This window comes from Sylvia atricapilla, chromosome 3 (assembly GCF_009819655.1).
Source record: "Sylvia atricapilla isolate bSylAtr1 chromosome 3, bSylAtr1.pri, whole genome shotgun sequence".
Classification (NCBI taxonomy): Eukaryota; Metazoa; Chordata; class Aves; order Passeriformes; family Sylviidae; genus Sylvia; species Sylvia atricapilla.
Genome location: NC_089142.1, coordinates 53,907,851 through 53,932,561, shown reverse-complemented (window position 1 = coordinate 53,932,561; position 24,711 = coordinate 53,907,851). Strand labels below are relative to the sequence as shown.

Below are 24,711 nucleotides of genomic sequence, written 5' to 3'. Positions count from 1 at the left end.
TTGCTCAGTTTGACCCAGTCTACAGTGTGAGAAGTCAACGACCAGGCTCTTGTGTCATGGCAATATATTTTTTCCATGCTCTTTTAGCCCCCAGAATCATGGCATTGACACAAGCTATTCCATTAAAAATTGAATGTAGTACGATGCAAATCAAAAGCTGCAGACTTGAGTGACAGAGTTCAGCACAGAAATAGTGCTTTCTGTTAATTGATTGGAAGCAGCATAAGTAAATCAAATCCTGCAAGAACTACATTTTGGTTTTAAATGTGTCTGCCTCATACTTCATTGCAATGTAAGCCTCCTCTTCAAGAATATTAAACCCACATTAAAATTTGCCCTTCCAATTTTGCCACAGAGCAAATTTGTGAGTCTTTTGCAAAGAGAATAATTTGCTTATTCTCAAAGACGTATTTTTTCATCATACTGGAAGCTTTTGCACACCATAACAGAAAGTAGTGAAAGTCAACATCTTCATTATTTTATGATGAATCTAATTCAAGGGGTGAAAAAACGTTCCAGCATTTGAGGCCTAGAAATACACTGATTTTAAATTAGTGATAGGGGTATATAAAACCCCCACATCTGGGGCTGTACAGCTAATTGTTAGGTTAAATCCTGAAAATTCCCTCCAATTCTTAACCTGGATCTTGGATCATAGAATTATAGGATCGTAGAATCATAGAATATTGCAAGCTCTCTTGACTTACTTTACTAGTCTGATGTCCTTGGGATGCCCAAAAGCACACATAGTGCTTGAGGTGAGGCCACCTCAGTGTGGAGCAGAGTGGGACAAGCCCCTCCCTTGCCCTGCTGCTGATGCTGTGCCTGATGCCCCCCAGGACAGGGATGCCCCTCCTGGCTGCCAGGGCACTGCTGACTCAAGTTCAACTTCCCATCAACCCAAACCCCCTGATCTCTTTCCACAGTGGTGCTCTCCAGACTCTTACCTCACAATTTGTGTGTATAAGTAGCAGTACCCGAACCCAGGGACAGAATCCAGCACTTGTTTTTGTTAGATTTTGCTGGTGATGATCCAGGTCTCTCTAGCTTGTTCAGGGCTCTCTGTAAGGCCTCTCTTACCCTTGATGGAGTCTGCAGCTCCTCCTAGTTCAGTCACTGGCAAACAGTGGCATCACATGTTTATCTACATAGAGTCTATACCTGCTGGGACCAATGCAACTACTTAAAAGCCTTGACCATAACAACATGAAAAGACATTCTTTTCCTTGGATACAGATGTTACAGCATTTTTGTTTTGCCTGTGGTCAAGCCTAAGCACTGGTTTGTAACAGCAAGAGGAATGTAGAAAATTTAGGTACCTGAAAAACTGCAAGAAGTACCCAGAATTGCTTTCAGCTGTAGACAAACATTTTAGAAGAGTAACTTTTGCAGAATTTTATCATTTCTATTTCAAGTTTGGACTAACGACAAAGATTCAAGGAAGTGAAAATAATGGGAAAACAACAGGCAACCTATAAAAATTATGCACCAAGACAGGTTTTACTTTTTCCCAGCTACATAACCTTTACCTTAGTACCGTATTATAAAAATCCAACATGGGAACTGATAGGTCTTAAAACAGAAAAGAAAAAAAAAAAAAAAAAAAAAAAGGGAAAAAAAAAAGAAGAAAAAAATCTTAAGGAAAGGTAGGTAGAATGGATTAGGGATCTCATATATATAACCAACAGAAAACATAAGAGGAAAGGGATGGGTTGCCTAGTCCAAAAAAAGAGAACAGTCAGAGGAAATAGGAAAATAATTTACCAAAATGTAGAAGTCTGGAAAAATGCAGTGGCCATTTTTATTTACCTATGGCAACTGCAGGGAAGGCATGAAGAAGATTCAGTCTGACTATACAAACAGCTGATTGTAAGGATGGTCAAAACAGTATCAAATTACTTGAAAATGCTATTGAAGTAGTTCATTAATTAGCAGCAGTTCAACATGTCAGAGATACTCTGGATATGATGGAAACAAAGGAATTCAGAGATCAATTCATGTGCTGCATGCCATCCTGTGCAAAAAGTACTTTTCACTGAATTTTAAATATAACTGCAATATAGAAACTGGGCACTCATGAAATCCCTCTACTTTCACATTTTTCTCTGTATCACCCAAAGATTCAGAGTTCTGAATCAAGGACTGTCATCTGAGTGCATCAACACCAAAGAGAACAGGGCATAAAAGTTTGCCTTGCTGATGACAAAGGTATGTATTGTTGAGACAAGAATAGCTGTCTAAAAAAGTCAAGGAAGTTCCACAGAATTTCCATTGTCTCTCTCACCTGTTTTCAGATTAATGTATCAAATATTTTTTCCCAGCTTTGGAGGCAGAATCTACACATTCAAGAAAAGTGGCAGACTCCCCAAGAAATAAAAAGCAAAGGAGAGAGAAATCACAGCTATCTTGGTTCTAATCCCAGAAGTTTCTGGCAGATAAGTTTTTGGGGCGTTTTGCAATTGTTCACTGTTCTCTAATTTATGTTACATGCTCTTAAGGATAAAACCAGAGGGCAGACAAGACTATTTTACAACAAGAGGGTGACCCAGAACGTAAGCAGAGAAGATGGTTCCTCTCCTGTGAACAAATGCCCCTGCTCAGCAGCAAAAGAGCTGGGGGGTGGGAGGAAGCACCCAGTTATTACCCCGCGTAAAGCTTGGTTTGATGTTATATGCTTGCCCCACTAAAATTACTTTTAAGCAAAGGTAAGTGATAGTAAACCACAAATACAGCACTGAAAACAAACAACATTTCTACAAATATTAGCAAGGCAAGAGATGAGGAAAGCTTCCATCTCTTCATACGGAAATCAAACTTTATAGGTCTTTCTCTTCCTGCACTTAGTGAATGGGCTGCCAATGCTTTCCCAAAGCAAGCTGTCAGGATCTCTCCTGCTAATGTCCCTGGAGAATATCTCCTTCTTATACAGACTTATATTCCATCTTCTTGAGTTACTGCATGAAGATTCACACTCTACCTCTCCAATGCCTCTTGTAACTCTGCCTGTAAAGGTTTAGCACTTAGTCCACTGCACTGGGGGCTGCCTCATTTCTTCTAAGCATCTGCCAAATGTAACTTCAGGAGATTAGGAGCTATCTCCATTAAACAGGGTGCTGATTACAATCCCTTATCTCATTAAGCACTAAAATGCTCTTCTGTCAGTTAAGAGACTCAGTTTGTGATTAAAGTGCCTAAATATGAACTGGGGCATCTGATATGGCACTACGTAATCACGTGTAGGCAACTGAAAGAAGTCTTCTGTAGAGTCAAAGGAAAGTGGCTGGTGGTGGCCCCACCAAAGAATGACCTTCAAATCATTCCAATTTGTATTTATATTTAAAAAGTAACTTGGAAGACATAAACTGACTCAAATGAATAGATAATTATACACTAAGTGTATTATTGAAATACAACAAATACACCTTGCTCAGATGTTTGGTAGTAAAATCTACACAACAATGGATTTAACTAATGATAAGGGCTTGCATGTCAGGCCTAATCCAAGAGGACGCAAGGCCTTCAAAAACAAAATTATATTAAACTAGATTTAGACCAATACTCATACAACACCAGACTTCCAAAATAAGTGAAATAAAAGGCATCATAGAATCATAAGACTCATTTATGTTGGAAAAGAATTTTAAGATCCTCAAGTCCAACCATTAATCCAACACTGCCAAGTTCCTTGAGTAAACCCCACCCTTAAGCACCAACAAATATTAGCAAGTTGAACTATATTTTCCCTCTTCACTGTTAGTGGTTTTGGCAGAATTGTAGTCACTGACATATTGTATTGAAGAGACAAGCATTATAAAGACTGTTAATATTTTTATTAGACCAATATAGCTACAGTATATCTAGAGAAAGGTAAAAGGATTTAGAAAAACATGAATTCTGCTTGTTATTATATAATTATATACATGGTCATACAATTAGAACTATACCAAATGAACAAACACTACCAGAAAAATTTAAAATGGAGAAAAAAGCACAAAGGCTACAAACATGAATAGGCAGAACATTTCTGTGGAGGATGTTAGCACACATACAGCTGAATAAAAAAACAAAGAGTCTCACAGCAAGTTGCTAATAGCAACTTAAGGTTCTAAGAGATAATTAAGTTTTCTTATTCTGGAAGACATCCACAAAACAAACAAACACCCCACTTGTTTCCTGATACACCTGTGAATTTATTTTCTTGCTTGATATGAGATTATTCTCATGATTATGAGAAATTAAACAGATATTCACCCAGTCTTCCAGTGGCTCTGTCATACTCCTATGGCACTTTCTACCACTAGATACTAAAGGGTAATGGAATAGATACTACCACTAGATGCTTGAGGGTTATGGAATCATAACATACACAATTTAACAGTCCCTGCTAGCCCTCTTGAATTTCCATGGAATGCAGCTGCAATACAAGGTTGAAGGAGATTTGTACTGTTTCACCTTCACAAACTCTCTAGGTACGCATTTATTTTATGACATGGATTTCAGCAAGTGTAGAGATATCTGCCACCAAAATAGCAATACTGCCCATGTGAAGGAAATCCTTCAAATAAAATATGATTTTCTCCAGTTTAATTTGGTGACAAATTTAGTTCATAATTCATTAGCACCTAAGGAGTCATGATATGGTTTGACAAGCCAATGAACAATGTACCACCTTAACTGATGGCTAAGTGTTCTTCCAGCAGCCCCCTCAGTGTCCCCTCTGGTCCCTTCAGGACCAAAGGCTGCTTTTTCTCACTAGATTTATCTGTGGTGAAGGAAAAATTTCACTAGTAGTTTAGCTCTCATCTGGATTATTATCTTCTTTATGAAAAAGTACCAGCTGTAAATTCATGATATTTAATTGGATTTTGCTGATCCAGTCTTCGACCTAGTTGTAGTGTGAGGGAAGGCAGAGACTAGAAAAGAATTCTGATAGAACCATCACCAAGAAGACGTCAAACCTTTCTTCATTTAGTAATAGCTCTCAGTAAAGATTGCATGTGTTAGTTCTACTCCAGATCCAATTAGAGATTAAATAGACTCTCCTCTCTTAGACAGATTGAATTTAGATAGGATATAAAAGCTCTTCTGAGGCATTAGAGCAATATTTCAGATAAAGCAGGGAGCAGAATAATCATGTTTTATTTGAATGACAGTATAGTTCTGGCTAGCTTTGAAAAAAGTCAGTTTTTCTTTAGAAAGAAGTTAAACTTTTCCTTTGAAAGAATGGACTCTTTCCACAAGCTCTCTGCCATCTAGAGCTCCCCCAACTTTATGCCAACTAGTTCACAATCCTAGTTTCCCTGCTTTAGTACACTAAAAATTCTTCTGTATAATTTGATGCTACATTCTACTTATTTTCACTTTTTCAGACTACTGCTACAGAGAAGTAGAACAAGTGAGGGAGTAAGTTTAAATAAAGTAGCCTGACTACTTCTCAGTGGTTTAATTGTTTTTCATGAGAATTTGTCTACAATATTGAACCATTCAAAGGGAAAATTGAGAATTTCAAATCATTCACTGTCATCTTCAGTTTCTTCAAACAGACCACTCTGACAGCCAAGATTTCCAAGTAATTCTTTCCTGGAATCTTAATCAGAATGTTGTGATACAGGCTCTTTAATTTTTAGTATTTCCTCTGCTGATCCTACATTAAGGAGGAGTTGAGTAAAAGAAAAAGGAGTTTTATTCAAATTCCTATTCAAAGGAGTTTTATTCACATATATTGTGAATATGCCATTTCATTGGACAATGGAACAACATATTCATAATAATTCTTAATATTTAAAGTTTTCTGAGCAATGGAAAGAATAATCTAATATGTGGGCTTATAGGGTTTTTTTCCCTAAGTGAATGTTTTTTGCTTAGGAGACAAATAAAACCTGTCCAAAGAGTAAGAACAACTCCTAAGGAGCAATGAAAACTCTGCTAAATTGCATTTCTTGTGTACCTTGACTATGTTTCTTCCCTATTTAATGTTCAATATCTGAGCAACTGGGGCCCTTCCAGAACACTTATTAGTCTTAACTAAACAAAGTCTTTCACAGCATCTGATTACTTGGCCACAGAAAGAATACCCTGCATCAGAGATATCAGAGATGTATCATATATTCAGATTCAAACACATTGGAAACATGAGGGAAGAAAGAATAGCAAGAGGGGTAGACATTAAAATCTAGTGAGTATCTCCTTAATCATCCCTTGAAAGTATCCCTTGCTTTTGCTAGGGATCGAGTAAATCAAGTGCAACCAGACAACTTAAACCTTTTTGATTTTTGGTCCTGGTGCCTTTTCCTTTTTGCTCCAGAAGTTCAAGGCATAATTTTGGCATAGTGGTTGGCAATTTCTGCCATCCTAAACATGAAAATCTGATGCCTATTTCCAGTATTTAAAATACTTTGTCACAAACAAATAAGACAAATTAAAATATTGCACAATTCCTTCAATTCTACATATCTGCTAAGCGGCATTTAAATGGGAAATATTTTTTAAAAATCAATAAGAAGCTATTTTTATTTTTCAAAATTATACCTATAAATCGAGCCCAGTCTCACTGTTACTGAGATACTGCATTAAAGTTGTCATTTCATAACCTTAGTTCTTTTCCTCCTTGGATGAACTAGACTGTATTATTTGGATGTCTAGATAAAATACAACTACTCATTGTGTTTAATATATAATGTTGAAACATCCAATTATATCATGGAACTCTAAAATGAAAAATTGAATAAATTTCAGTTCCTAAGGAAGATGGGAATAGAATAACATCAGCCCTCCTGTGAGTCCTTTGCTGCCACTCCTACTTACATTGAGTAGCTGCTGCTTCTGAACTTAGCACTGAAAAAATTAATGTAATCAGTGAGTGATTGAAAAATTTGCACAGTAAGATTATATGCTGTCTCCTGATATGTATTTATGAATGTTGACATTTAGTCTACAAATTCTCAAATCTCTACCATAATTCCCAGCTGTCATTTCCTCTGACTGGAGAAGAGAAACAGAACTCTATGGTCAACCACTCCTGAAGTCTAAAATTGACTTTTCTAATGATAAACTGTTACAAAGTTTAAAATATGCAATGACTTTGTTACAGTTACTTAACCATAGTAACCAGAGCACATAACCTTGATATGGTTCCTCACTTTTTCTTTGCTGTCCGTATGGTCTTGACTGTGCCTACCCAACCACTGTTCCCCAAGCCTCTGTAATTAGATCAAGGATTCAAAAACACAAAACAGAGGTATATTTTTCCAGTAGTTGATGTGATAACCTAATTAATGTTCAATTATTGCCCATGTCTATTTCTGTAGTGGAAGTAAATCTCATCCTTTGGAAGTCTACCAATCTGGCAAAAAATATACCAGAAGCTGTGACCCTGCAGTATAGTATGTAGCATTATATGTAGCATATATATGTAATCATGCATCATAGAAAGATTTAAAGAAATTACCCTTGTATACCATCACAGTTGCAGACATTTTTCCCTGACTGAATACAGTTAAACTGAAGGAAAAGAAAAACACCAAGCAAACCAGTTAATACAAATTCAACAGCTGCTGCAACTGCTGCTCTGATCGTTCTAAGCATCAATTTGGCAGGCCAGAGTGGCTAAATGGTGTAAATGTGGGTAAAAATACTACTTTTTATTCAACTGGAGGATGCTTCAGACTACTAATGATATTGTAATCAAATTCACTATTTGAGCATCAACTCTGAGACATGTTTCTAAGTAACATATCCTTATCAAAAGTTTCTAAATAAAAACTGTTTACTGCTGGTCTTGTAGCTGTCAACAATCTCATAATTGAAAGTAATTCTTAATTTTACTGATTAATGTTAGTCTCCCAGTTCCATGGTCTGCAGTTCCAAAGGGCCAATCTGTAATTACAGTAGTTATATCAATAAATGCCTTCCTGTAATATTAGAATGAATGACTAATTAGAACATTTATGTCAAAGTCCAGTTCCACTAAAACATAAGAACCGACCCTTCCCCCTTCTCTGACTGTACTCCTTCATGAATATTTTAACAAGAAGAAAAATTTGCATAATTTTGCAAAACTAAAAGCTCATATTTCTATGGCAACAAAATCCCAGCATGCAAGGATTATTAAACACAAAAATGCAGGACTATAAAACAAGAGCAACTGTTCAGGTCCAAATTAAAAGCTGTTCTTCTTAAAATTATTTTTCTCAGCTTTGTAACAGCATTTAGGGCTATTCAATGTTTGCATGTGATATTGCTGAGGACATCTCATTGTATGATGATCTTTAAATAAAATTCCATAGGTGCCTCCTAAAGTGTTTACTTTCTACTGAAAAGGCTTAACCAGTGTATGTAGCAACAAGAAATAGTTAAATTCTGTGTCTTAGTTAGAATGACAAAATCATTTAGGATGAAAAAGAATTTGAAGATAATCGAGTCAAACCATTAACCCAGCCCACCTTCTTCACCACTAAAACTTATCTCCAAGTGCAATCAAGTGGTACAACCAACTGTTGTTAGTACAGTTCACAAGTTAGGCTGTAAGTATTCTTGATTGCAAGCTTTCTTTTGTTTCTATGTTTGTAAAGCACCAAGCAAAACAGCCCAGGAATGTTATTTCTAAAGTTTTTCACAAAAGAAAATGGAAAAAGAACCTTTTCACTTCTAGCCAGCCAAAGGTTATTTTCCTATCTCCTTCTACTTAACTGGTTTGCAACACTACTATTGACAATGCTGTACCATAACGCTGGCTGCACTAGTAATTCAAAGCAAAGTATGACATAAGAAGTACTTTGGGATCCTTTAGGAAACTGAAATATATCATAATGTTTCAAGCATGAAGGAGTTTTGTAACTGGAGTATCTGTTGGGCAAAATTATTCTGACAGGAAGGATATACTGCTTTTAATAACTGCCAGTGTTTCTAAGTGGGAGATTTTGAGTGAAACAAAATGTAAAGAAATCAATATTTTGAAAAAACATTCTTTCTTTTCTAAGAAAAAAATCAAAGCTTTGCAAAGCCAAATATCTGCTCTTCAGAGGTGGCTTGTCATTTGATATAATAAATGCAACAATAATATATTCCTATTTAGTACTTTGCTGCATATCATGGAGAGCTCTAAGGTTCACATATCAAAACAAAAGCAGTAGGAATAAACATTTGAGTATTAAAAAAAAATATAGATGCATATAAACTTGTCTCTGTGTACTTCAATTCACCAACACTAATCACAGAAAAAACCCAACAACTCCTTGCATTTTGCTTTCATTTTTCAGGTAAAGGGGAAAACAAAACAGTGAATCAGAACTGTGATTTTTGTCTATTTTCAGTCAGCAAATACCATATTTTTGAATTACTTTGCCTCTGGAGCCAATGCTTTCTCATGATTAAATTCATTGCCACTTTCCTAGCTTGCTAGTTTTGCAGCCTTTCTTCTGCTAACCCTACTCATGACAAACTATAATAGTTTTGAAAAATACCTATGCTTTTTTTTTACAGAAAGAAATTTGTGTTTGATATTAATTGAAATGAATCCTAGTTAGCAGTAACTAAATGTATGTATGTATCACACAAACTCTGAATTTTAATACTGTTTTACTCAAGGAACAAAGATATTTCAGAACAGTACAGACAGGACTTAATTAACAAATATGCTTTAAGACAGATTTTTTTTTTTTTAAACAGTGAAGATAAAAATCTATCATGCCATTCTTTATTGTACCCATGAAAGCAATTCTGCACTTGTTATCATCATCATGGTAATCCACAGATGATTATTACTTGAGGCAACGTGCTCGCATATAGGAACACTACTCATGCATAGGCACATGTACACATAATGTATCATATGCGCACTGTAATAAAACTTGATATGAAAATAAAACTTGATATGAATTAATCTCTGAAAACTACAAAACTGTGCTGTTGTTTTAAAGGGAAAAAGGAAAAAACAAGCTTGTTTCAAATAATCTTAAAAAAATGTCCTTTCTGAAAATCTTTTCAGGTAATTTTTTTTTTTCAAGTTCAAAGTCCTAACCTTTCTTAGATGATTTTCTATGAAAAAAATCCCTACATTTCTTCTTAGAAGGCTGAAGAAAGGATGAGCAATCAAGCTAATGAGATTGGAGAGCAAAGGAAAGACAGAAAACGTGAACTGATGTCCAGAAGACATAGAAGACATAGAAGAAATGGCATAGCTTTATAAGTCCTCTATAAGAGAGGAGGACTTATATATAATCCTCCATAAAATAATTTATTCTTTCAATTTCAATATGCCTTAATGGAAGGTGACAAAAAATCCTTTAGCCATTGAGAGGATAATGCAGGTGTATGAATATTGTGATTGCTGCAATCATATGTGCTATTTTTAATATTATTTTATATTTTTTCCCCTTAAAGGAAAAATATTTTAAAAATGTATTCTCCATATATTATACTGATTAGAAAAAATACATTATTCTACAACAGACTAAATAGGTTTCCACTTCTTGTTTCTTCCTAAAATTACAGTGTCTTCTGTTTAGAGACTTGAAGCAGTATCTTTTCTACTAATTATTAATTTATATACTGCATCTTTTATGGGAAGAAAAAAAAAGGACCCTTATATTCATGAGTTACCTCTGCTTTAAAGGCAGAATGATGGAGAAAATTTGCTTTGGATGAATTAATAACTGTCAAAAAAAGAGGGCAAGTCTACTGCCCAAGGGTTATGTGTGCTGAAAGAATCAACATCAATCTTACACTAGCATAAGCTCTATGACTGTCATATAGAGAGTCCCATTTGAAGGATTCATCATCAAAAAACATTGCAGTTCCATGAGGTATGTTATCAGAAAGTGTGATTAACATAACATGAATTTGAATTCACACTAGTAGGGAAAGTTCTACTGAGATTAAATGTTCTCAGGCCTATCAACTTCAGACACTTAATCATGTAGATATTTTGCAATTCTTTTTTTTACAGAAAGTGTTATGTGGATGTAGGTGAAAGTCACATATTTCAGAGAAAGCCTCCTATTCCCTTCACAAAATCACTTTTTGAAATGTCAGAAATTCTTTTATTTTTGTCTATACAGTGCATCACAAACTGAGCATGAAAACCATGTGATAGTGTTGCCCTATACACACTTCATTTTAATGTGCTGAAAAATAAGAGGCACCTAAAAAGTAATATAATGATCACAAGCTTGGGGAATAAACACATTAAGTCAAGCTATATAAAATTATATCCAATGTGATCATAATGAATGCACATGATGAACACAGTGTAAGTATCCACACACAGTAATAAAATAAAATAATGTGAAAACCCCATCTATTTCTACTGAAAAATTATCTTCTTCATGTCCACGTTAGTCACCTAACTAATCTAACTGTGTATTTTGTATCTTTCCAGAAGATATACTTGACCTTATTAACTACAAGAGATTCCCTCTTTTTTGTGTTTTTTCCCTACAAATACTGACACTTTTCAATTCAACTGAGACTTTTAAAAAAGAAATTCCTTACCTGACAGTACATGGGCACTGTGTATGTTATGTCTGGTTGCTATTACTGGAGTGGATATTACTCATCTTTGATGATTGGCAGTGCCCTTTCTTAAAAATATTTATTTCAAACTTCACTCTTTCTGAGTATGAAAGAAGGAAGGATAGATCCGTTACTTTTCAGACAATTCCCTGAATCAAATTCAGCTCTTATTTTCAGGACTGAAAAATCATTAGGATGCAGAAAAGGCCATTGGTATAATCATAAGGGGAAAAAATCTACACAGAGATCATCAAAGAACAACCAAGTTGAAGCGGACACTGATGTTTCAACAGGTAACAAACTGAAAACCAAAAGTTTAGTGATGGACTGCAGTCTTTTTCTTGGCTCAACCTAAAAGATCAAGTCCAACCATTAACCCAGCACCATACCTTCCATTCGCAGACCTGCTGCCTTTTAGATATCTTAAAACATCTGCTTCATTCCTTATAATTTTATTTACATCCATTTGTCATTAAATAAACTCAGTTCTCCACGTTTTTCTTTTCATACTCTTAAAAGAGAGTAAGTCTTACTCTCTTTTGGGCTATCTCCAGTTGACAATAGAGCCCTGGACACAGCAATATCCTTTTATGAGGGCCAAAGAGCCTTTAGAAAAAGTTGGAATTGCAACAGTATCTTTTGTAGTGAGAAAGGTTTAGATGCAGAATGCTGAAAAAGACTTGACAGACCAACAGTTTTACCTTGAGAGAAGGAGCCTGTGTTTATGTATGTGCAGGCAAATGCACGTAGTTTTATGCATATAGCAAGTGCACTGTTTTTGGTGTAGCCTAAATGGAGAAGATACACAAACCTTCCTTCCAGGTGCTTCAGAATCTCTCAGGAAATATCCCACTTAACTGCAGTAAAAATTCTCAAATGTCAGTTTTCTAAATAAGAAACCACTCCCTACTCTAATGTCAGGATAAACATAATAAAGTGAAACAGTTATAATACTCAAATAAAGAAATATTATTTACAAACCCCACGAAAAATCAGTTTAAGCTGGTTATCTATTTCTCTCACCATAAGTTCAGTTTCTAGCAACTGATTTATTTGTGTTTCCTCATTTTTATCCTTGGAGAATGGAGAATGACCTTATCTATGTTCATCGAAGCCCAGGAGAAGAGTGAGAAAATCATGCTGAGTTTTGGTGTTGCAAGTAGTTGTTTGAAAAATAATTGTAATTTTACAGCCTTAAACAGTAAAATCTCAGAATTTCATCACATGCTCTAGGATCTTTAAAGATTATTAGCAGCATATGAATCTTGAATCTAATAAAATCTAGGAATTTTGTTTTTTATTATTCATTATTTCTCACTTGGTTTCAATGGCTTTTCAAAAGTTATTCTGAATTTCAACAAAGGGGTTGCAAATCCTCAACTTAATTTTACATTTTATCCAGGATATCAACTTTCAACTCCCCTTGAATTTCTTTTGAATTCCTGGTGTAAAAAAAATTATAAAACTCAGAAAGAATCAACCCTTACTAGTACTTCACATATAGTAGATAAATGCAAGGTCTTCTGAGTGTGATTAATGTGATTTATATACCTACGTAAAGTTCCTTTAATTGAATGTGTTCCTTCCTTCCCTGTTTCTGTTGGCAATATATATTTTCTCCCCATTTCTAATGTAAGCCAGATTATTAGGTCCTAATAAACCAAGTTTTGACTAACAATGTAAATTTTCTGCTTCCCTCTCAAACTCTTTAATATTTAGCGGGGTTTCATTCTGCCTTAGATTTAATGCAAATGGTGTAGTACAAAGCAACAATTAACTTTATAGCTCTAAGATAAAATGTGAATAAAAAAGCTATTACTTCACAATAGCATTAGGAGGAAAAAATTTAAAAAGTTGACCTTAACTTAGTGCTGTTTAAAATGTATCTTAAATGAAGATTTTGACCTACACAAGGTTATACAAGTTTCCAGACACAACAAGAACACATCATAAACTCCTTTAAAAAATGCTAATCTATACTTAAATAATGCTCATGTATCAAGTTAATCACATACAATCAGGAGTGGAGGTTTTTGCCATGGCATCTCTCTACAGGTTGCAAGTAATTGTTTTGACTCAGCAATGTGTTTAAGACCCTATTGCTCCTGGTCATATGAAAAATTAGCCTCTCCACAGTTGAAAAATTTCTTAGATTTTCAATTGTTTGAAATTTGGAATGGACAGAGATTACAGCCAACAATATATTTCAGTCCTCCACTGCCATCATGTCCTTCACCAATGTATTAATTCTGTTTCTTCATCTCTCTTCTCGCCCTAGCTGTATTGGCCCATTTGTTATTGTTTCATTACCTCTTGCATTAACTACCAATTATGGTTTAATTATATAAGTAAATCACCTTTTATTTAAAACTGCCTATTTTCTAATCCATTCAACATTTCGTTCCGTTGCCTCGACTGTAAAAGAGACATTCTCTAGCTCAGGAAATGCGTGCAAATTGCAGTGTACTGGGTTGGTGGGCAGGACAGCATTGATGTGTGCTTGCATTCTTACTCTAATCCATATGCATGTGGTATTGGCCACAGCTAGAGATGCACAGGCCTTTCCTCAGACTAACTGCAGCTGCTCCCACTTTCCCATAGCAGTTTCAGAACTGATCTCCTGCTGATAGAAGCTGCTGTAGCTCCATGAACTTAATTGATTTCTGAACATTTCTGCTAACAGGGAACCTCTCTTTCCCTGCTGCACCAAGTTCTAACTAAAGTGTTGATATCTCACTTCTGAAGAGCTAAAGATAGTGCTAACAATCTCTAGGGAGTGAATGAATGTCCAAGGTCATTGAGCAAGAATTACCATTATGTAACACTTGAACAAAGTCTCTTTTCTCTACTTTTCACAGCAAATCCACTGCTGTATCCACTTAAGTCTACTAAGAATTTCATAGTCAATATCTCTATTAATCAATTTCTGAATGTCAAGCAGAAAGCAGGTAGCTAAGGCCCACACCAAAACATTTAAACTTCTTATATTAGGTAAAAGAAAGAATGGACTGTGAAACGGCAGGGAACACATTGCTATATATTTTACACATAGCTTCCCCAAATCCATACAGGCCATCAGGTTTTATGTTTAAAATGTAAGTGTGCTGTGCTTGGGAAACAAACTTTAAAAAAGCATGCAGCCTCTATGTGGCATATGTAACACACAACCTGTGTACTCACACATCAGCCTGTCTCATTCTCTGTCATCTTCCTCCCCTGGCAACAAATTTTATGCCTAAAACTCTGTGCACCTTCTTGTAAACCATTAAACAAATTATTAACAGGAAAAAAAAAATACAACCCACACACATATTTAGGAAAACTGTAACACTTCACAGTCCTGTGCAATGCACATGGAATTCCAGTGCATTCTCAACACGATTCTAAAATATTTTAGACTAAGTTAGAAATTGGGTTTTTTTCAAATGCTTTTTCATAGTGAAGTTTAACTTCAGGTGCACAAGTCTTCTGTACAACTAATATTGCTCAGAAAGATGCATCAGGGCCTGCCGTTTACAATATGTAGAAGTTGTATTTTGAAATATTCAGATGTGAACAGGGTTGGTCTTAGTACATCTTCCAAGAACTACTGGAATTGTAAATGGTAAGAGTTTTCTGTAAATCTTGCATTTAGTTTGTAATAAAAAAATTTAAGATCCACAGATTCCTTTACCATTTGAGACACCAGGAAGTGGTCCTCATAAAACTTTATATGGACTACAGCCTGAATAAGCCTGTTAGTCACACTTTTAAGATCCTTCTGCAGAGAATCTGAAATCTCAAATTATTTCCTGTTTATAGTTTCCTTTAAATATACTTCAGGATAAATGGCAACAAATATAATATCAGTTACCTTAGTATTATTGTGCCAAAACCCACCAAAATACTTATTTTTAAGCAGAAGACAGTGGTATCCTATAGCACCTTTCATGTCCAAATAATTCATGCCAGGTGTTTGGGAGGAAGTCATAGAATCAAGAGCAACACATAAAACCATTAACAATCTAGGTTATATTTTTAACTAAGAGTTTAACAAAATATGGCAATTAGAAATCATTTCACTGCTATGCATGGCAAGCATAACACATCAAGCTGCATCTTTTGAGGAGGTCATTTTCTAAAGGCCTAATTCAGTCCTTACGCACATGAAAAATTATCCTAGTGATTTTCCACCTAACTATTCACTTTACATTTTATTTTTCTACGTTTTCTGTAATACAATGTATTTTAGGCTGTTGGGTATAAGTGCTGAGATTTTGGTAGCAGGTGTATTGCAGGAATGATCCCTCTGGAGAATGGTCAGGGGCTCCCATGAGCAAGGCATAGCAGGGTCCAGCTGGCACTGCAGTGGACCCACCACCGCCTATCAACCAAGCTGGTGATACTTCTGTGGAAACATACGCAGGAAAGGGGGGAAAAATATGGAATGAACAGAGGAGGAGAGAAAAAAAATAGTGAGAAACATCAGAGAGAACACCCAGGTCAGGAAAGGAGGAGGTGCTTCCTGGCACAGCAAATATCCCTGCAGCCCATGAAAAACACATGCTGAACATGTTTCCCTGACAGGAACTGCAGACCATGGAGAGCCCAAATTAGAGAGAATTTTTCCTGGAGGACATGCCAGAGGAGGGGAAAGGTGTGAGAGAGGATGGGCAGAGTGGAACTGCTACATACTGACCACACTGTCCAACTTTCTCTCATGCACTCAGGTAGTGAGAGAGGAATCAGAACTGAAGGACTAAAGTTGAGCCTAGGAAAGGACAAAGGAAGAGCATTTTTTTTCTTTATTCCTTACTATATTAATTGGCAAAAAATTAAATTAATTTTCCCCAAGATGAGTCTGTTTCGCCAATGAACAATAACTGGTAAGCAATCTCCCTATTTTAATCTCTATGCATGAGATTATGCTTCCTTATGCTATTTTCTCCCCATCCTGCTGAGAAGAAGGGAGTGAGCATCTTGTTGGGGAGTTTGGCCCTTAACCACAGATAGGCCACCATATCACCTCATTTTCATCTTGAATCAGTTGATTTGAGATTATGTGAAATTTATATTTCACATAATAATTTAATAATAATCTATTAATTTAATGACTTACATTTTTGATTTATAGTTTGAGATTATTATGTGCAAACATTAAGATATGCCTACCAGAAACAAAAGAAAATGTTTCAGTGATATTTTTAGTTACAGTTTGTGGAAAACATCCAGTCTTTTTATAGATACCTGAAAGCAAGGGATACAAGCACTTTAAATTACAAGATATCAAAAGTCTCACTGAAGTCAATCCATGGAGCTGGATTTCAATAATCTGAATTGAACTATGGTGTCCAAGGTCGCCTAGCGCTTCACAGATGTACCACAAAAAATATAGTTAGAAACAGTCAAAATATAATATATCACAAAAACATTTACAAACACTTGAAGTTGCAGCTAATTCAAATTTATAAAATAGTTTACCCACATTAACACATTGCTTTACATCTAACAGTTTATTTAGACACTGGTCAAATTGATGAAAACGAACAGTAAATGAATGGTTCTGCAACTAAAGGAACTCCTAACTTGTAGTGTGTCAGGCACACAGCCACAAGCCTTTGAAGAAAAACTAGAGGTCCATTGAACCCCTATGCCAGATATGGTACATAATATTTCTCACTGTATTTTAGATGCTGTGAGTCTATCTGCTTCCATTTAATCACTGTGAACACAGGCACTCATTACCAGCATTTAAGATTTCTAGTATGATCCTTAATCTCTGGGAAAGGTCACTGCACTGTACTTCACCAGAGAGCAATAGGAATGTCTGAGATCAAAAAACAAAAGGGTAACGCAATACTAGTGATTTCCAAGTATCCCTGTGATATTAAGTAAGTTGCAAAGAAATTTAATTTCTATAATTTTAATTTTAAAGTAATTACTAGCACTTAACTGCTTGTGAGTTTGTAACTAATACAGAATCATAGAACAGTTGACCTTGGGAGGAGCCTCTGGAGATAATCTTGACCAATCCCTAAATTCAACCAAAAGTTTAGACAAAAAAAAATTAATTTAATTGATACCCATATATTTAATTTGGGTTAGCCTTATATGCAAAGAAGGAGTCCAACTGCAAGTATGTAAGACCTAGAAAAATTTTTCTATTGTACCATTCTGACCTTGAAGAGTTTATCATCCTCTGCAATAGGAGCTGCTAACTTCAAAAGCAAAGAGCGTCTAACTTCAATTTGTGAGAATGCAAAAGAAAAGAGGAAAAAGATGCCAATATAACTAGATGAGTAGAAGTGGCTTTTAAAAATAAATTCCCTATGGTCTCCATTATTCCTCAAAAGAAGGAAGAAAAAGGAACACATAAAGAATGGCATATTGATACCACAAAACTACTTAGAATAGGAGTTAAGTTGTGCTGAGGAGTCCTCTTACCTTTTAATAACAAAGCAATTTCACTTTTAAAATGCTTTTTGTTTGTTCTGGAACTATTCAGAAAATCTGAAGAAGTTTGCCTGACAGTTTAATCCAAAAAGCATTTCAGAGGCTAAACCGATAATATAGAATTTACTAGTCTTCCACAGATGTGCTGTTAATTTTCTTTATTTTAATAAATACCTGCCAGCCAAAAATATCTGCTTCAGGTCAAATGAAACCTCTGATCTGTAATGAAATCCTTCAGTTTTCCATTTTAGCTAGAACAAAAACAGTTTTTATCATGAGTTTATCCTAATAAACTCCCACTACCTTTCTCCCAGACTTTTTAATGGCCCTATGAAAGATGGATTATCCACCCAGACATACTTGAGAATGATTTCCATATTGCCAGAATCCCCGCTCTTCATTCACAGCTATATCCTCTCACCCTTAAAATGAATGCACATGAATTATTTGCAGTGCTAATTAAGGCCACCCTTTTTCAGATTAAAAATCTAGCTGCAGGAGGGAAGAAGCAACTCTGAGAGCATAAAGATGCAGAATAAATAGCTGAGTCAGATAATTTAAGTGGGTCTACAACTGTCAGTTGGCTACTTACCATCAATCACAGGTAAAAATAATTTACCATTCACAGTGCCTCATCATTTGCTGTTTTCTAAGAAAACAGGAGTTTCTGCTTGGTTAGGGCAGGCCCCCAGGACACTATAAGGTTTATGCTAAAGTTCAGAGGAGGGTATGAAAGTGCATCAGGACTGTGCATCAGGACATGAACTGCTATCACAATCACACTCTCCTGGGTGGCACAAATATTTATGCAGCTTTCAGCACATTTAATTTAAATTAAATCCCACAGACATTTAGTAACTGTTTTCCTGTAAATCTATCTAGGCACAGGATGACCTTGTTTTTGCTCTGGGTTCTACTCATGTGTTTCCACTCAATTAAAACTACTTCTCAACTCACTGAGTTATCTCCTTATTTGGATATGCTGACTCTCTATATTGTTTTGGCTATTACACAAATGCTTTGATCAGATATTTTTATTCGATGTACCAGCATCAAGTTAGTGCAAAATTGTACAAAAATTAGTGAATTATCGCACTGAATTTTTTTTTTATATTCAGAGTGCAAGCAGTCTAAACTAGGCAGGCTGGGAATTCAGTAATTAATACCTGACCTAGATTATTAAAAGTTATCTCAGTACATTTACTACACCCTGCTGATAGCAGTAGAGCTCTGGCAATTATTTAATAAAAGGCCCTTTGGTCTGCTGCGAATCTACAAATAACTGAGTGGTCATGTGCTGCCGAGAGGTTTCCAGTTGCTTCATCTTACGCAGAAAGCTAAAATATATAAATATTTATTAATAGCAATTATATTTTCCACTCGAACAATATACAGCAATGACTGCAGGGAGCAGTGACCTTTGCAATCGTGGGCTGATTCTAACAATGTATACAAATTATGTGTTTTGACATGAAGATTATAGTTTGAAAAGCTGATGTTTTATAACCTGCCACATGCAGGTTTGAATCACTTACATATAAACATTTCTGTCATGTGTAAACCATTATTTACAAATTATATTGACTGTAGTTTCCTTATGTTACACACAGGAGGCTGTATCTTAGTTTCATTTATAGTTGAGAAAAATGACAAGCTATTATTTTTGTGAGCTGTCTCCCTGATTGGAGATCTGGGAGTTATTGCACAGGATATCTAACTCGTCTGCACAGGCTTCAATCATAAATCTAATACCAGAGGGACAATGAGACTTCCTGTGTTTAAGCCTCCTTTGTATTGTAAAGTAAAAAAGAAGTGTAACTGCGCAGTAAACTGTCCAGTGCAGGCTGTTGAAGAGATTTCCAACATAAATTATAACCTAAAGTACTTCTCATGAATGGGGCAAGATTTGGTCTCTTTTATCAAGTTTTTGTCAGCATTTTTAAGTGTTTTTCTAAACTGAATATTTTCAGGTTAAACTAGGAACTCCAGGGACCCTAGCCCCATCTAAGGTTATATACCTTATTTCATTTTAGGGATGATATTCCCAGTGTTCCTCCACTGTCAGTGGAGAAGCAGAGGGTATCCCTGAACTCACGTAGAGCGTAAGTCAATGCTATGAACTGTCCTCTGCAGAAACTTGCCTCTTCTCTGGTTACACAGGGAGTTGCCATAATTAGCTTGTGAACTTAAGACACCAGAACAGACCTGATTATTTGGCAAGATTTCTGCATTTCCCATTTAGGAAGTTCATTTGATAAAGTGCATGGTGAGCCAGAAAATCTCAACTGTTTAAATTGTTTACAACAGTTTTCTCTAGTGACTCTCATCCTGCCAAACAATTAATGTGGTTTGAAGTTTTTGCACACTCACCTAGATGTATGTAGACTGAGATGAGGTCCTTCCTCAGTCTCCTCTTCTCCAGACTGACCAAACTGAGTGACCTCTGCTGCTCTTCATATGGCTACCCCTCAAAGCCCTTCCCCACCTTCATTGCCCTCCTTTGGACATTTTCTAGTAACTTTATATACTCCTTATATTGTGATATCCAAAGCTGAACAATACTCAAGTTCTTTTAAACAGTTTCTCTTAATTCAACAGAATGGTGTTTCAATAATATGGCAATACCAGGGCCTCAAAACTAGAGAACAGAGCATTTTCTAGATTAATAAAAGAGATATGTCCTTAAAGTACCCATGTGAACAATAACTCTGACAGTGTAGCTCAAAAACTGCCTTGCAAACTTTTGTTTTCATTTTCAGCCATCTGTGTATCTAAAACTCATTCAATCCAAGTGCCATCATATGGCCGGACAAAGAATTTTGTATGTTGAGTTTTGGCTCAAGCACCATTTTATTACCTCAGTTTCAACTTACTGGAATGAGAAGTTTATGATGAAAATTATTAAGTGCTTAGGCCCTCATTTCAGTATAACTCTTGACTCAATAGAGTATCATTTTACAGTAAAATAAGGAAGCATATTATATTTTAAGAGCATTTAAAATTGTCCAAAGTTATAGTTGCAAGTCCTAATACACTGTGCAAGACTTTTACCAAACTAAGAAACAGACATAAATCAGCACCATATTGTACACATATTGATGAAGATAATATCCTGCCCAGTAGGAAAATGTCATCCTAAAATAGAAAGCCACATTTCCTCAGGATATTGATCTAGCTTAGCTGGACCCTATAAAAGATGGAAAAGTAGATAACGTAACTTCAGACATAAGTTAGTAAGTGAATTGACTGCTGGATCAGGACCTAATCCTGCATCCCTACAGCATGAGACTTTCTCAGGTCAGATTGTTTCTATAGCTCTAATTTAATTAATCTAATGCAGTATGCATTTGGGAAGGAGGAGGGACTCTGAAGTGAGTTACTTGCTGTGGTACCTGTGTCACGTATTTTTGCAAAATCATTGGCTTACTTGTCTCACAAAGTCATAACTCTTTTTTTCCTTTTTCCTTTTTTTTTTCCTGGAACTCCACATTTCCCTTCAAACATTTTTGTAAATATTTTATTTCTAGTCAAAGTGCTCTAGCAGTAAATTCTACTATCAAGAGGTTTGTTTTCAAGTTCATGGTGTTTTACTACATGAAAGGCTTAATCAGCAACTTAACAGACTTGTGAAACAAGATATGACTAACATTTAAAAATTACATTAATTGTTGGATATTTACATGCCAGATCCCGCTATACAAGAAACAGCAACAGTCACTCAGTGGAACTATTTCATCAACCAAAAATTGGCCATTTGCAACTCATGGTGTCTACAAGAATACACAAGACAGCACTAATGCAGAGTTGCTACTGTACCAGTATGTAGCTTAGAACAAAAATCACAATTCCATTTTGAGGACACACACTTGTCATTCCTATGGCCCAGAGAAAGATGTTTAAACTTTAGGACAAGACATTAGAAAATGAAGGACATCTTCTCTGTCTCCTAAATTATATTGATAATATGCAAAATATCATGAATTGGTGCATCTTTAAAGAAGTACGATCAGTATTAGTCACCATCTCTACCACACCTGAGGAGCCGGTGACTAAAAAGGATTGAGGGCATGATCACATATAATTTTCTACCATTAGCTGTCCCACAACACTCACTTTCTTGGTTAGCAAAAAACAGGTTTTGTAGAATGATGTATTGACCTTATTCCTGCAATAAAACTGAGACACCATAAGCTGGGAAAGGTATTTTTTTGTACCACTATTTTTCTTGCACGGGCCTGCTCAAGAGAAACCAGAATATGCCTTGAAAAGTAGTTACAATAATTCTTTTTTCTGTATCCTCCTATGATTCTACTTGATCTGATTTATTGCTTCCCCTTCTTCAACCCTATTTAGCTATTTTAGTACTGGCTCAGATCACTTTCCAGGGTTCACTGCTTTTGATATACTCCAGTACAAAAAAGGAGTACGCAATGCCATCATATAAACTAGAAGATTGATAACGATACGTTGTTCCTTCATTTATTTTCATACTCACCTGATGTGTTTAAAATTTCTTAAAGTGTTAATACCAAGAACATACTGATTCTAATCATTGTTAACATAATTGGTTTAAACAATTAGCAGATTATCATGTGAAGACAAATAACTCATCCCTGAAAAACAGACACTTAAAAGTATTTTCCTACAATACATTCACAAAATATCTTCCTTCTTTCTGATGAGTGTCAACTGCAATACACAGGAATTTACAGCATAGCCTGATTGATGAGAAGCAAACAGTAGTTTGTGCTTTGATGTCATGACAAACACCTGCTGTTCTTTTATGAAGTACAGATAATTAGCCTCCAGGCCACTTTCCGAATTGCCAGTTAAAATTTTGATTTTCCTAGATTTTCCCATACAAACCATTTTTTAGGGACCTCTCAAAATCAAATAACAATGGTAGAGGGCAGGATACAAAGTGGGTTACCACAGAACCAGACTTCGTATCTCAAACAAAACCTTCCTTTATTTATTTTTCATGTGATAAAAATTTTAATGTGCAGTTAGGATGAATAAAGACCATTATATCCAAGGACTTCTCCATGAGTTCAGAGGTACCCAGGCAACGGGGTTAAGGTTAGGAAAGTATGTGATGAAGTATCACTATATCCTTACCAGCTTACACTCTTCCCTTGGCTCTTACTGGCCACTATCATTATAAAGAGGCTGCTGGGCTGGTTGGACTTTCCTGTGGTGCAGTTTAGATACTGTTATATCCTCAAACTTTGTCTTTTTCCTAAGAAATATGGTTTATGATTCTATGTAAAGAACTGAGAAGTATAAACCTTTGTTTTGCTGCCTTATAAATGTAATAGCTACATTCTCTACTGATATGTTAATACATAGGTATTAACAAGTATCTCTCTGTTTTCTCTGAGGAAGAAAATAAAACTACTTGGCAAGACTTGTTTTAAACCTGAATCTGTGATCTTCCCTCTCTCAGGACAAACACTTCTTCAGATCTGCAGGGTGAGTCCTGTTTGCAGTTTAATGGTTTATTACAGATTGTGCTTCAATTTCTTTGAGTACTGCAGGTGAAAGCTCTTCAGAGCACTGCAGAATACTTAACAGTGATTCACAGAATACCTAATATAGATCTAGATCAAAGATCTGTAATAAAATAACAACTGTGTGTAAGTATACCAAATACTGTTTGAGATCAAATGGGAAAATTTTTGCCTTAGTAACATTAAGATACAAAAAATCGCCCACAAAAATCACACATACTTAAAACTACTCTTCATTTTCTTGGTAGTTGGCCAGATGAGAATTAGATCACATGTAAGCATGGATTTACACTCTTCCTAATTACAATCCCCTTCTGAATTCCACGTTTTCCTTTCTTCCCTCCCTAAAAACAAAGAACTCAGTGGGCTCACATGATATTTTTAGATCACTTTTTAACAACATAATTGTTTCTAAAGCTTACGGCAATTTGAATTTCCCTGTGGTGAGTTGACACAAAAACTTAACAAGGAATAAATAAATAAGTTAACTTATTAATTAATAAAGAGAAACTACTGAAAGCCCTCATGCAGTTTACAGCTCCAAAGCAGCCCTATGGACAACCCTAAGAGCCTTGGGAAGTTCAAGACTAGTGAACATGCCATGTACTTGTGGCCTGTGTGCTTGGAGCTACCTGCCTGATGGGACGGTTTTATGATGGGATACTGAATGGTGTCCCAAGCAGATGTACTCATCAGGGTAGCTCAAGTCACTGAGTATTCCCATTGCTGTTCATGTAGTCAGGATAATAAAGCACACCAATTACAAAATGTTTGCTTAATTGCTATTGCCATTCTGCTGGGGTTTCTATTTAAGATTCTTTGCACACAGAAGAAACTACTTATGGCCTTTTGGGCAGTATTCAGGATATATATTTTTCTACTTTCAGTATTTTACATAAACCATGTATATGTATTTCTAGTGAAGTGGTTAAGAATGCTTTTGCCACTCTGGTCAAATTTTCCTGAAGGTCCCAGGTTGCCCAAAGCACGTGCACATTTAACTAGGATGTGTACATAAATCTGTGGTACTGATTACACATTTTTACCGACTGAGTTAATGAATAAAATTTAGTTTTACTGTCCCTCCTATTAGTCATTCATTTGGTATTCATTGTTTTAACACTGACCATAATGATACCCATTAGGTTTTAAAATGGATGTCATTTATCCTTCCATAAGAATTCCATCATAATTCAGCAACATGGCAATATACTCATTATGATGGATCTTTTCATTAATAAGGTGAATTTGTGTCTAC

At 35.7% G+C, this 24,711-nt stretch overlaps 1 protein-coding gene across 1 annotated transcript in view; it reads right to left on the bottom strand.

The window, feature by feature from the left end:
- LAMA2 (laminin subunit alpha 2) overlaps window positions 1–24,711 on the bottom strand; it is a 335,323-nt gene that overhangs the window by 156,609 nt on the left and 154,003 nt on the right. The window lies entirely within an intron of this gene.